At 44.7% G+C, this 5,844-nt stretch overlaps 1 pseudogene; it reads right to left on the minus strand.

Moving 5' to 3' along the window:
* Positions 1-1,966: 1,966 nt before the first annotated feature.
* Positions 1,967-5,377, minus strand: LOC125534509 (annotated as a pseudogene).
* Between the last annotated feature and the right edge of the window lie 467 nt (positions 5,378-5,844).

The raw sequence follows: 5,844 nt of genomic DNA on the forward strand, positions 1-5,844 counted from the left end.
ATCGTTGACTGCCTTGTTACCCTCCACCATGTTATTCTCTTCTGCTTCATAACCTACCGCGGCAGTACTGTCCAACTTCCTCCCCTGGCCATCCCCTTTCTTCCGCCTCTTCACTTCTTTCCTCGGAGACACATACACCGGAGGCAAAGGAGGCACTCCCATCGGTTTCTCCCTCGCCACCAATGATGTAGACATGCTTGACGCAACTCCTCCTCCTGATCCTGTAGCCATTCCGAAGAGGTTAGCTGTTGTGTTATCAGCCGACAGCCTCCTGAGCGAGCCCCCCCCCCCCCCCCCCCCCCCCCCCCCCCCCCCCCCCCCCCCCGCGAAGCCACGGGTAGCTGGACACGCAAATGGGGAGGGTGCTGCAACAATGTACAACCCAAATACGAAAGATTGCTCCGATAGCCCAGTTTAGAAAAATGTGGACGCGTGGCCCAACCTAAACAAATCGAGTAGGACGACGGGATACGCGGCGCCAGTGGATGGAACAAAAGGAACGAAGCAGTATTTTCCACTTAGTGGTGGCAGCACTCTGTAATTTCGTCAACTTCTAATCAAATGGCTGCAAACTACTGAGCTATACTGCATAAACGGCTAAAACAATTCAGATGACGTGGCTTGATGTGGATGCAGGAAAATCAGCTAGTGGGATGTCCCTATTTAGATACAGAAGATAAGCATTTTCAATAAATCCAATACAGACTACATCCGTATGTAGTCCACACTGAAATATCTAAAAATCCTTATTTTTAGAAACGGAGGGAGTAGAAGTATAACTCAATTGATGGTATGAAGTTGTTTCTCTATGCTCCCTCCGTTTCATAATGTAGTACGTGTACATTTGTTTATAGTCGAACTTAGCCGCATCATGGACTTACGACTTCTGTGCCGCCTGCATCCCCATTTCCTTTTTCTTTTTTGTTTTTGTGGTTGTTCCTGGCAAACACATAGACATGTATAGCGCGTGCGCTCGAGAACTTAGGCGGCGACCCGGTTGTTGAGTTTGCCCTTGTGCTGCTCCGTGGTGGAGCGTCCGGGACACGGAGTAGTGAGCGAGCAAGACCGCATTGTTGAGTTTGCCACCCAGATCGGAGGCACGCTCGCCGCCTAGCGGGCGGGGTTCTCCCTTCCCCCGGGTTTCTTATCCATCCCCGCCAGTGGACTAGCCTGTCTTGGCCATCGGAAACAACATTAACATCGGTCCATTATGTACCCCCTCCTAGCGCACTCTATATAAGCCGGGAGGGGAGCTTCGGGCTGAAGGCTGAACATACACACATTGTATCTTGCGCTGTTGTCCCTACTAGGGGCGTAGTGTTGTTCTCGGAGATTCCTGTGTTATGTTTTGGTAGCACATTCCCTTTGCGTTCTGCGTGATCCGTACATTCTGGGTTTAGTTTTGTAAGAGGAACTCCTCATCATTGTGTATCGTTCAGCTACGAACTTTGTTCGGTTGTTTCTTTATATATAGCGGGGCGAAAGCCTGTTTCGAGGTAATTTGCATATGATATATATACTTGCATTAACATAGTATAGGATTGCACAATTAGTTATACCATTAAGGTAATTTGGATATGAGACAGTACTTGCATTAACATAGTTATTATAGGATTGTACCATTGTTTAGATGTATCACTAAGGTTGATTCAAAGTATTGCATATGATATACTTGCTTAGTTGCAGAATTAAAAAGCGTATCCTCTTAATATAAATAACTATGACGGTGTAGAATCGAACAAAAACTGAAAAATAACAGTGATGGGATGATGGGACGGGCCATGCACCGTGGAGCAGTCGAGCAGTTAACAGCAAACCGATCAAACTTATTTTTTTAAGCTACTCCCCTCGTTCCGTAATATAAAATATTTTTTGATAATAGAGAGCGTCAAATGCTTTTTATATTACGGGACGAAAGGAGTAGCTAGCTAGCTCCTGGTTGAGGTGCGTCTAGCTTGATGAGGAGTCAACAGGCAACTGGCCGGAATCCGAGTCTACCACCGCTAACGTCGTACAACATCTCCAACGTTCTCATTTGAACATTGCCGATGATCCCGACAGAATCATCTGGGCCGGACTCGGTGAAGGCCAGACCACTTTAGCTATACGTTAGGCGACTGAGTTTTTTATTTTGCGTCAATTGAATTTGTTGCCGTTGATTTAATGTGCTTTATGATACGTGTGTAAGAGGTCTTCATGGATTTGACTGACGCTGTTGTTTATTCAGTCGATTTCCTGCCTTTCCTTGCTCGGTGCATGCTGCAGCCCGCATTCATGCATGTCTCCACTTCGTGACTGTTGCACCTACATGGATGGATGAAATGCATGCCAATTTTTTTGTGCGTGCATGCCTTTTTTGCTTGTTCTTGCTTCTTCTTTTTTTACGTGTTTGCTTTTGTTTTTTGTTTTTGTAGAGTATGCAAATTTCACTGCTATATGTTTCTTCTTACATATTATAAAAAGTGCAATTTTTGTACTAATTGTAAGGAAATTTTTGCTTTAAGTTTTATGTCACTTTATTTCTTATTTAAGGGTAATACCAATAACACTAATTGATTCATGCTTTGAAACTTACTTTTTAATGTGAATTCTACTATTATATGTTTGTTCCTGCATATATATAAAACGTGCAATTTATGTGTAAACTATGTGCAAATTTGAGCATGATTTATTTTTCATTCCTTTTCTTCTTAGAGGTTGATACCAATGCCTCTACCTCATTCTTTTTTAGAAAATGTTATTTTTTACTTTTGTGTTTTAAGTAAGTAGACACGCAAGTACTATACAACATGTGTGGAAATTATAGTAGAGTGTGAAATTGCAATATTATATGTTCCTTTTTGTATATTACTAAAAGTGCAATTTCAGTGCAAACTTGTGTGCAATTTTTTTCTCTTTTTTTTTCTTAAAGAGGCTCGTTATTCCCTAGAAAACTTCATTGTTTTGATTTTTTTTTGTTTTTTTCATTTTCTTTCTTCTTGAAGGGTTTCATTCTTCCATAGAAAACTTCATTATTTTATTTTTTATTCCATCTTCTTTCTTTAAGTGCAATACCGATATCATTCCACTATTACATGTTTATTCTTGCATATTATAAAAAAATGCAATTTATTTATAAACTGTGTGCGAATTTTGTCCTTTTTAATTTTCTTCTTCTTAAAAGGAAATACTAATGCCACTAAATCATTGTTTCTTAAACAACTTCTTTTTTTATTTTTCCGTGTGTAAGTATAAATGCAAGCACTATACAATATGTGTGTAAATTATCCTCTGCTCCTAAATATAAGTCTTCTTAGAGATTTCAATATGAAGTACATACCGATGTATATAGACATATTTTGGAGTGTAGATCCACTCATTTTGTTCCGTATATACTCCATATTGAAATCTCTTAAAAGACTTATATTTAGGAACGAAGTGAGTACTAGATTGTGAAAATTGCACTATTATATGTTTATTCTTTGTGTATTACCAAAAGTGTGATTCGAATATAATGTTGTGTGCAAGTTTTTTTTTCACTATCTTTATTCTTAATGGGCAATACCAGTGCTACTAATATATTATTGCTTAGAAAAATTAATTATATTTATTTTGTTATTTTTTATATCATATATAATTTCTGAAAACTTATAAAAACATGTTGTGCGCACTTATGTGTAATGCATGTACTCGTCTCCATCGAAAAGTTCGAATGCATGCATGTTAGTGAGACCCACCATCATCCATGCATGACATGCGAACAATTGCTTCAACGCTTGCATGCATGTACCTCAGCCAGGCCAAGGGATCCGGCTTGCCTACTCCCTCTTCATGCTTCCATCGGTGCTCCCATTTCATCTTACGGTTGTCTTTTTCCTCTTTTTTTCCTAATCTAATCATCTCCTCCCCTGATTTTAAGAAGGTGAGGCCGGATCTTATTTTGTTCCAAAAATCAAGCCACATACGCCGACGGAGCAGGCAAATCTCGTCCCAGGCCAAACGTTGCCACCCAAAATGAATCCTGCGTATAAAAAAAAGTGACTGACCCTAAAAACGAATCAGTCGACTGGCACGTAGCCAGCAAAACCCCGTTGGGGACATCGAGGTCGACGGTGACGCCGCCGCTGAAGGTGAGAGCGACCTTGGACACGGTGACGTTGGTGTATCCGGTGAAGTTGTAGCATATATCGCCCTCGTCGCTTGGGAGGAGCGGGTAAGCTGCCATGGCTGCCCGGAACGCGGACTCCAGTTTGGCGTAGGGCGTGTGTGATGATATTGCCACAGTCTACGATCATGCCCCCCTCGAACACCTTCTGTGGGATGCGGAGCTGCTTCCCACCGACGTTGATACCGGTGAGCTTCACCGTGTAGAAGGTATCGTAGTTCATCAAGGGGGTTATGGGCGTGAATGAGAAGGCCGAGGTGTTGGTGGGCGCGCCGAGGGCGAGGAACCCGGTGCCGCTGCTCACAGGCGGGAGGCAGTACGAGAAGGCGCCGCCGTAGACCGCGGAGGTCTGAACCGGGAGCGACTCGGGCGCGCCGCCGAGGCCGAGCAGGCCATCGTACTTGTCGTTCGGGCCACCCTGCTTGTATCCGCAGCCGAAATGGAAGTCATTGATGACGACGCCGGGCGCCAGCGTCAGCGCCTCGTTGCTGTACACGCCTTTCATCTTTGATCCGTCTCCGTACTCGACTCGAAACCCGCATTGGGTGCCGTCGTTGGTGCAGCCATCGTCGAAGTGGTCGGACTGGAGTCTGTTGCACACGTCGGAGCCGCAGGGGATGGGAGCGTACGTGGACGACTTGCGCGGGTCAAACAAGGGATCCTTCTGCCGGTAGCACCCGATGGAGTTGCATGGCGCGCACTGCACCCACGACAGGTCGCTGCCGGTGTCCAGGAGGACGACCTGCTCCACGGCCGGCGTGCCCAGGCCCAACGTGACCACGTACTCCTGCGAGTCTATGGAGGTTCCCAGGTGCGCCGGGATGCTCACCTTGTCCTCGTCCTGCTCCTGCTCCTGCTCCTGCATGGTCAGTGCTCTGCTCATGATGTAGTCTGTGCGGACGCGGCTTCGGTGAAGCGCCTCGGTGAAAGATGGCTTGTCGGTGGACTGCGACTTGGCGCAGGGTCCGTGCCTGTGCACTACCGGCACGGCACCGCCGTTTGGCCGCGGCATTCCTAACATGCAGATCGGTTAACGTCAAAAAATTATGCCATGCCATTTCTTGTACCGCTGTATTGTAGGTACGTACCTGTCGATGTGGAGCAGACATCTTGTGTCTGAAATGATCTGGTTGACACCACAACGAAGCTTTGCTTACCGTCGCCTGCGGCAGAAATGGAAACGTAGCTGCCAAATACGACCAGGAGGATGCACAAGAACAAGGGAGAAGCCATTGCAAGCTACTAGTATACATCACCCAGTCTAGGACGCCCAAATTTATACACCAACCACTCACAGGACTCTATGTGGGACTGAACAATCACGAAAAATGAAAATCGGAAGATTATACCAAGGATAGGGTAGAGCCGTACGTGGATGTGTTTACATACACTCGTCTTAGCAGTAAAAAAAGTAGACCAAACAAGGATACTTTCTCTCGTCGAATTAACCCGCACTCCTTTGTCATGTACGTCCACTGCCCGCTTCCTACCTTGTAACTAGAGTGCAGTTTATTCTCAGAGTAAAATCATGTCCCAGTCTCTCTCTTGAGCTACCAAACTAATGTATTCCATGAATGAAAAATGTTGATTTAAAACCTTGATATTTAATCATAATCCAACTAAAACATCCAACTTCTAACCACTTAGGTTAAACCTTCAACTTTTTTAGTGTCCCTTATTTTCGACTCTATGCTTGTTTG

This window comes from Triticum urartu, chromosome 2, assembly GCF_003073215.2.
Source record: "Triticum urartu cultivar G1812 chromosome 2, Tu2.1, whole genome shotgun sequence".
In the NCBI taxonomy this organism is placed as follows: Eukaryota; Viridiplantae; Streptophyta; class Magnoliopsida; order Poales; family Poaceae; genus Triticum; species Triticum urartu.